Raw genomic sequence first — 8,499 nt, 5'->3', positions numbered from 1 at the left:
TGAGAAAAAGACGGCAATCATACAGTAATCCAAAATAATGGTGAAACAGAAAGGAAAGCTGTTCCAAGACTTTTGTAGAGCAGGAGTTAGGAGGTCACCTGGTGGAGGACCAAAGTAACTGACAGAATTTCCCTCCCCTACAAGATTTCCCAGATTCCTTGTGGCATATCCAAGGAAGCAGAAAAGGAGGAAATAATCAAGCAGAGGCTAGATTTGTTTTTTTTTTAAACCTTCTCCTTGATGGGTTCCGTAGACATTCTAAGTAGTTTCTCTAGTGGAATGTAGAGTGTGAAGATGGTTTTCTTCTCAAATGTAAATGTCTTTAGCAAGTTGAATTAAATGCCCATAAATTTAATTATGAAGACTATTAAAGTGTCCCCCACCCCACCTCCCCAGGGATTACCACCTTGATGTGATGGGAGAACTCAATCGCTTCAGTAATTCTGAGAACAGCAGGCAGAGGAACTAGATTTCCTTTTTTCCACGGGTGTAGAGAAGTTTACATCACAATACGGCTGTTGTCCCCAGTAAACTGGTGCACTCCATGCCATGTTTTCCCAGGCTGATCATCCTCAGACGCATGGAACCGGAGCTCTCCCATGTCCCCAGTTAGTGTGGTCATTGGTCACCCTGTCTGTAGATGTTAAAAGTTACAATCCAACCTAATCTGAAGGCCATCAATGCTTGATTCAGAATAAGGAAATATCCAATGAAGCAAAACACTCTCTCAAGTATTACTGTATTTTTAGGAGTATAAAACACTCCGGAGTATAAAATGGATCTTAGTTTTTGGGGAGGAAAATAGGGGAAAACAATCCTGCCTCTGCCTACCAGGTATTCATCTGGCTAGCGTCGTTAGCCTGGTCAGCTTCAGCACATTAGTTTGCTGGTTGTGAGCGCACACTCATTGGGACTGATAAGCAGCTTCAAAAGCACAGCTGATCGTCGGAGGGAGCTCCAGTGAGTAAAGCAGGCGAAGCACAGAAGCAGTAAGACAAGGCAGCTGCAGTTACAGGTTGCCTTGCATTTTCGGCTTCTGAACACTCCACTTGAGAGGCGTTGAAGGCAGCAGGGATTGCCAAAGCACATTGCTGCCAATCGCCGCCCAAAAATGTGACGTGCAGAGGCCAAAAATGGGGCGTGCGGAGGCGGCGATGTGCTTTGGAGATCCCCACAGGCTTGAACGGCTCTCAAACGGGAGCATTGGAAGCTGAAAACATGAGGTGTGAATGAAACAACTGAAAGTATTAGCCAAAACATGGCTACCTGGCTTCCCATGCATAAAACTAGCATTTCTGACCTGAAGCAATCATTCTCACATTGTTTCTGGTTCAGCTCCCGCTATGTTCCCAGAAGAGAAAGAACACGAAAGACAAAAGAGACAGCAGAGTATGTTTTGAAGCACCATTTTTACTGTAGAAGAAATGGCAGAGTGGGATCATCTGCTACAATTTCAAAACCAAAGATGGGGGGGAGGGGGAATCCACTTCGTTAAAATATAAAGACAATCCGATTTTGCTTCCCTTCATCGTAATTGCACCGCCCAAGGCTGCCCATAACATACAAACATTAAAACTGGGAAACATGGGCTGCGTGTATAATGCTGAAACAGAGACACTGGGAAACATCCTGCAAGATAAAACTGAAAAACAGACATGAAACTCTAGTGAGGCCACCAAGACGCCAATTCAAACCGGTTAATACCAAAAAGGGATTAGAACACTCCACATATCCTCTTTCCACCAAGTATCAAATGGTGGTTCAATAGAAGTACCAATGTTTTTAAGAATCCAAGTTAATCAATGGCCAGAGAAAATATGATATAATGTTGTGCCAAAATTTATGCAGTACCCTGTTCGCCCCAAAATAAGACATCCCCTGATAATAAGCCCAATTGGGCTTTTGAGTGCATGGCAATAAGGCCAAGCGCTTATTTCAGGGTTCGAAAAAATATAAGAAAGGGTCTTATTTTCGGGGAAACACGGTATATTGTACAAACGCTGGATGACCATGAAGTTCAAAATGGAAGAGGACATCCATGGCAAAAGCTAGCTTCCATGTAAAGAGACCAGGTTTGTGCTTGGCAATGTAGAAAGGTTCAGAGGGACCACATGCAATGCCAGGTGGCGGCATCAACTTATGGAGTCTGGCTGGCATCTACCTGCTGGATAGGTAATTTATATTAGGGAAGACAGCACCAAAAGCACAAAGGGGTAAAAGGGAGAAGGGGGTGATGTGTGCTACAGAAACCAATACCCCCTTTGTGGTTTCTGTGTCCTTCAGGCGCAAAAAGGAAACAATTCAAAGTGCTTAGCGTATGGAGTTTGGCAGGGAAAGCCAGGACAGTGTGATTCTCAAGTGCCTTGTGTTCAACAAATGCTTGTCTAGCTATGGGCTCACAGAGTCCCCCTTTTTTTTCTCCAGGCACTGATGTAGCAGCAATACCCTGACCACAGTGATAGGAACAAAAACAAGGGGAAGGGACAATGCAAGAGAGCCAACTCTGCAGACACTATGGAGGACACAACCATGTCGTTCTGATTTAAGAGCACGGGTTTTAGTACTTTTGTATTTTTAATCTGCAGAGGTGCAAAGATTCTGTCAATTCTTTTCAAGCTAACCTGCATGACAAGAGACGAATAACCCATGTCTTTGGGTTGTTCCCCGAAGACAACTGCGCAGTCATAGGCCAACTAGACATGCCACCAGGAGGAGCGGCTGAGCAGGCCTTCGTTCTGGAATCACCATAGCGACAGGGGGAAATAAATGTATTTCAAGCAAAGTCAAAAGAAGCCCGACTTGCAAGTCATCCACATGTCTTGTTAAATGGAAAGGGCCCAGCTCCTGCTGAAAATCATAGGTCTTCCCAATACAGGAGAAAACTCTTGAATTTACAGTCTCCTCAAAAAGTGCCATAAAAAAAAGCTAATTAAGGGAGATGGATTAGGGAATCACATATCTCTATCGTTCAACCTCTGCTACTCCTCAGATGTGTTGGGCTGCAACTCTTGTTACCATGCTGGCAGGAGATAGCAACCATTTAAGAGTCCAACACATCATCCGGCTGCCCAGGGCAACCATCTATCTTGTGACTATTTCTCACCTTTTCCACATCTTCCGATACCCCCTTTTTCCCCCCCACAGAACCAGCACTTCTTCACATTTATCATATGCAGAAGCTATATAGAGTATTATCAACCAGCAAACAGAGCATAAACCAAGAAGGATGTCAAGGTATCTATTAATGGACAACAGGGAGGCAACAAAATGTATAATTCCTCATTAAAGGAACATATCAACTTTGAAACTGCTGTGATGTTTTCTGGTTATGGATGTAAAAATCACATTTACTACATAAGGGCTAAAGTGGCCACAGCATGATGCTCTAGCATTAAATTGCCTAGCCTAAAATCTCATCTCCACGTACAATTGCCTATCACAAGGCACTTGGTTTGAGAGTCTAATTCTCATCTCTAAATTGTCGAGCATTTCAGTTAAGAAATACAGGTAGTCCTCAATTTACAACCATTTGTTTAGTGACCGTTCAAGGTTAAAATGGCACTGGAAAAAAAATGACCATTTTTCACATACAACGTTTGCAACATTCCCATGGTCGTGTGATCAAAATTTGGGTGCTTGGTAACTGACATTTACTTATGATGGTTGCAGTGTCCTGGGGTCATGTGATCTCCTTTTGTGACCTTCTCGCCATCAAAGTCAACGGGGAAGCCAGATTCACTTAACCACCATATTACTAACTTTTACAACTGCAGTGATTACTTAAAAACTGTGTGGCAAGAAAAGTCATAAAATGGGACAAAACTCACTTAACCAATTTCCCACTTAGCAGAGGAAATTTTGGGCTCAATTGTGGTCGTTGAATCAAGGACTACCTGTATAGTATGCAAATATTCAGTCCGTCCAATGACTCAAAAAGCTTTCCCAAGGAATTCCTTTTTTTTTTAATTTGGTACAGATTAGCAAAAAGGAAGTCCTATGGTCGGTATTAATGACTGATCAGGATCCAAAAATTGAATTCAACTAGCCATATCAGATGTTTACAAACAGATGAAGTAGCTTTATAACCAGTTGCACTGCTGATCTATTTATATCAGTACTGTCTGTTGCAGGAGTGGGTCTCTGAAGTCTCAAACAAAACATTTCTTTCTTTTTTCCCCCCCTCATCCCAAGATCTTTTTAGAATGCTGGAGACTGAATCCACGAGGGGTGCAAAGGAATGGCTGCAGAAGGACACAAGGCAGAAAAAGATCTGTTTGAAGAACAAATGTCAGAAAATAAGGATAAATGAAGCAATAATCAGGCAGAAATGCTGACTGCTTTAGGGTGATCCTTCCAAATATCTCCGGGAAGTGATTGGCAGAGGCTGTGTACCTATCTGAAAAGTCATTTCCCTTATTCCAGCTGGTCTTTAAACATTTGGCACTGTGCAGTCAGCATTTAACACAAAACACTTTCTCTCTTATAAAATTCTTGTAGAAAAATGGAAATAATGTTAAAGCACAAGAAGACAAGGCAAAAGACAGCCTCTGCCTTAAATTAAGTTGCTGCTAAAGCTGCCAGCGGACTAAGGTGTCATAACTTTCACCTCCATTTCAGCTGAAGGGCCCGAAGATCTAAAGCCAATCTTCCAATTCAAAACACCGCACAACTCGCTTTGATAACCCAATTCCGCTAACTGTACGGCCTGCTTGACCATCAACTGCAAAACAGCTGCATAAAAAGGTGTGAAAACCGTGAAGGCACAAAAACCGCCTTACGTTTTAGCTTTAGATTTTTCTTTATAAGTTTAGCTGCTGTGATGCCAGCATCTTCTGGGTTCAGGATGCCTAACCACAGTTCAAAATATACTTTTTCAGAGTCACCCTTGCTCTGCGGTTCAGGGTTTTGGGGTTGTGGTGGTTGTTTTTTTGCCTTGTGCTATTATTATCTTTCCAGATCAATATTGAGAAATAAAAACGGAGAACGTTGTTAATCGAAATGACCTTCCCTCCACCAGTCAAGGCTTATCATACTTCACCCAGAAAGAGACAATTCTAGGAATCAAGCGAGCAATTGCACAATTTCATTCCCTGTTAAACCAATTGCTAGAAACAAAGAAAAACACACACATAAAATACACTGTCTCCAATGAATTACATTAGCCCCTGGTAACCATCGTTGGACTGACAAAAGCCAATGACCTTCTGGGATTTCTAATGACTATAACCCTTGATGCTAACAGCCAAATAACAATGCCTACAGTGAATATAATCTAGATCAGGGGTGTCAAAGTCAATTTCATTGAGGGCCACATCAGGGTTGTGTTTGACCTCAAGGGGCGGGGGGGGGGGGCATGGCCAGCACGTCACTCGTGTTGGGGGCGCCTGTGGTGGCCCGAGCCCTCTGCCAGCAAAAACGGGCTCCTGAGCTCTGTTTTTGGCTGCCATGGCCTCCTGCAACCCTCTGCCAGTGAAAATGGAGCTCAGGAGGGCCACGCGCTCCGTTTTCATGGGCAGAGGGTTGCAGGAGGCTGTGGTAGCCAAAAACAGAGCTCAGGAGCCCGTTTTTGCTAGCAGAAGCACCGCGGGCCGGTCCTTCACTGTTTCCAGGGCAGCCCCACAGGCCAGATCTAAGTACCCTGCGGCCTTGAGTTTGACACCCCTGGTCTAGATGCCTCAATCTTGAATCAATGTGTTGTGTCGCTCCAATCTTTTCCACATGTACGGGTTGATAGGGAAAGAAAAGATCTTCTCTGCAAGAACCCAGAACAATTTCTCATCTCCTGGGATTTCAAAAGCCCCCAGATAGACTGAGAAGTTCAGGACAGGTATGGATTCTTGCTTCAATAAAAGTCAAGGCATCTATCATTCACGCAGTTGGATCAACACTTCAAGTCTCACATCGACCCATGAATGCCAGGCTATTAGAGCTTGACTTCAGACATACCGTAGACAGAGCAATTCCCCGGTGCAGATTCTCCAGCTGGCAACATGAAAGTGAAGAGAACCAACAGTTGGTCTATAAAAGGTTATTTACCTGCATTGCTATATCACCTTTTTTCTTGAGGGTGGAGCATTCCTCTAAAAGGCTTTTGCCGCATACTTTCACCTCAGAAGCCAAAGTGCTTATTTTCTAAGGCTCTTTATTTCTTATTTCTTCCAGTGGTTTGAAAGGGTATCTTTTTGCAAATGCAGAGACTAAGACAAGTCCCCCCCCCACCCCGCCTACAATCTCCATTGCAAATGCAACGATAGTATTTGGGATCCCCATTGCCTGTAATCTTAAGAAATAACAAAAACATTTTACAGTGTGTCGCCGGGCAGCTTAGCAGCAAGCGAGTATTGACAATACTTGAGTTTAAAGCAGTCTGACTTCTTGTCAAAGGCAGTTCAGAAATATTGGCAGGAGAGACATTAGCACCTATTGGTCATATCGGGCACGAAAACCAACCACATAAATCACAGGCGTACAGTTTTGTGACACAAGTAAAAATTCTACAGGAACCCCTGCAAAAAAGTGACAAAAATATTTTAGAGTACTGGGGAGGGAGGGAGGAAGGAAGGGAGGAAGGTTGGTAAAAACTATTGTCAGCTCTAATATTAGTGTAAAAATGGATACAATCTACTGGTAATTCCAAGGTTTTTTTTTTTTTGAGAGCTATGCTACATAGAAAAAAAAAAACCAGCCTTTCTCTTTTTCACCCTGATGATATGCCAATATATCTCTGTGTTTTCCGATATTTTGTATGTGCATGAGGAGGAAGCAAAGGAAGTTTAAAGGGTAGCATGGAAAGATCTTTAAAAAATGGCATGTGGGGGGACAGGGAGAGCTGTAGCTGCTGTATTTGGATAATGCAGAGATCTTCAAACATGGCAGCTTTAAGACTTGTGGACTTCAACTCTATGCTGGCTGGAGAATTCTGGGAGTTGAAGTCCGCAAGTCTTAAAGCTGCCATGTTTGAAGACCTCTGGGGTAATGAATACCCCAAAGAGAAAGCTAGGCTCTTATAATTCAGAAAGAATTAATTCTAGAAAAATCTGGGAATGACACCTGGAATCCAGTCAGGGCTGTAGAGACCCAAGCAGAAGAGACTGAGGTTTCTCCTCGCCGTTTTTTCTTAAGCACAAACAAGGGAGAGTAAACGTGCAGAAGAAGGCCAGATAGCTAATTAAAGATTCTCTGCCATGTAAGCAAAGATTGTCTCAACAATGGCTCAGCTGAGAATAGCTTTTCAAAGTAGCCTGGTAGAACATTTGATGACAGCATGTAGAGCCTGCCATCAAAACATCTACAGAGGGCTCAGAGGAGGTTCCCCCCCCTCCCCCAATCTTATGAAGCTTTGAAACTCAACAAATTAACCAGATATCCTCAATGAAGCAGTGTATCTATCACTGTTTGAGGGAACCTTCAGAAACCCAGTGATGGCAGGGGTGGGCTGCTGGGGGTTCGCAGGGGTTCGGGAGAACCTCTAACTAAGATTCTGTGCAGTTCGGAGAACCCCCAAATCCTACTCCTGTCTGGCCCCGCCCCGGAGTCCCCACGTGTCCTGTTTTGGATTCAGGTAAGTGCAGGGTGCACGTAGAGGCTCAGGTAAGGGGAAAAATGGGCCTACTGGAAGTTTGGGAAGGCCAGAAACGGGCCTTTTCCGTTTCTGGCCTCCAGAGGAGGCCATTTTCACCCTCCTGGAGGCTCGAGGAAAGCCTCTGGAGCCTGGTTAGGGCAAAAACGTCCCCCCCACCATGGTGCAGGAGGCCAACTAGGCCACGCCCACCATGGCCACGCCCACCCAGCAACCAGGCAGAGTACCTCTTGATAAAATTTTTGAAGCCCACCCGAGTGATGGGTTGATCCAATTAAGGTTTGTTCCCCAAAACAGACTACTGATGGGAGGTCTGCCAAGTAAAGATTTTCCGTTCATGAATTCCTACGTGATGGAAAGCAGCATGGTAGTCTCGTTCAAAGTGGTACAGAACAAGTATTGTCTTTGGGGGGGGGGTTAGAAATGTACTTGTTACATTACTAGAGGGCTGGTTTTCTACATACTTTATGTAATGGTAGAATTTCTGAATACATCTCTGCAACAAAATTCCCATGCATACAGAAAACTAGCACTTGAGGGAGAAATTTTCAGGGCTTTAATGCTTAAAAACATTACCACTCGCCATCGCCAGCTGCTGTTTGCGATGGCGCACGCCCGATTTCTACTTCCAAAATCCATTAGCTTAAGTTTGCAAAAGTTGGAACATGGTTATTGGTTTGGGCTAACCTAAATGGTAAAGCCCAATTGCCTTCAAGCAACGCAAGTGTTTACAATTTATTTAAACATCAGTCAACAGAACAAAACTTAAACTGCACTGAGAAGCAGCAGAGAAATTACACCACTATGCCGCCTAACATCAAGACCACATGAAAAAAAAAAAGAAGAAGTCAGTTTTGATTGTAGTGGCTTTCGGTAGTCTGAGTACTGCAACCTTAAAGGAAAATAGGCTCTCCCACACT

The sequence above is a fragment of the Pituophis catenifer genome, unplaced genomic scaffold (assembly GCF_029215685.1).
Source record: "Pituophis catenifer annectens isolate HBS135680 unplaced genomic scaffold, rPitCat1.0.hap2 SCAF_2, whole genome shotgun sequence".
Lineage (NCBI taxonomy): Eukaryota > Metazoa > Chordata > Lepidosauria > Squamata > Colubridae > Pituophis > Pituophis catenifer.
Note: the sequence above shows the minus strand (reverse complement) of the source record.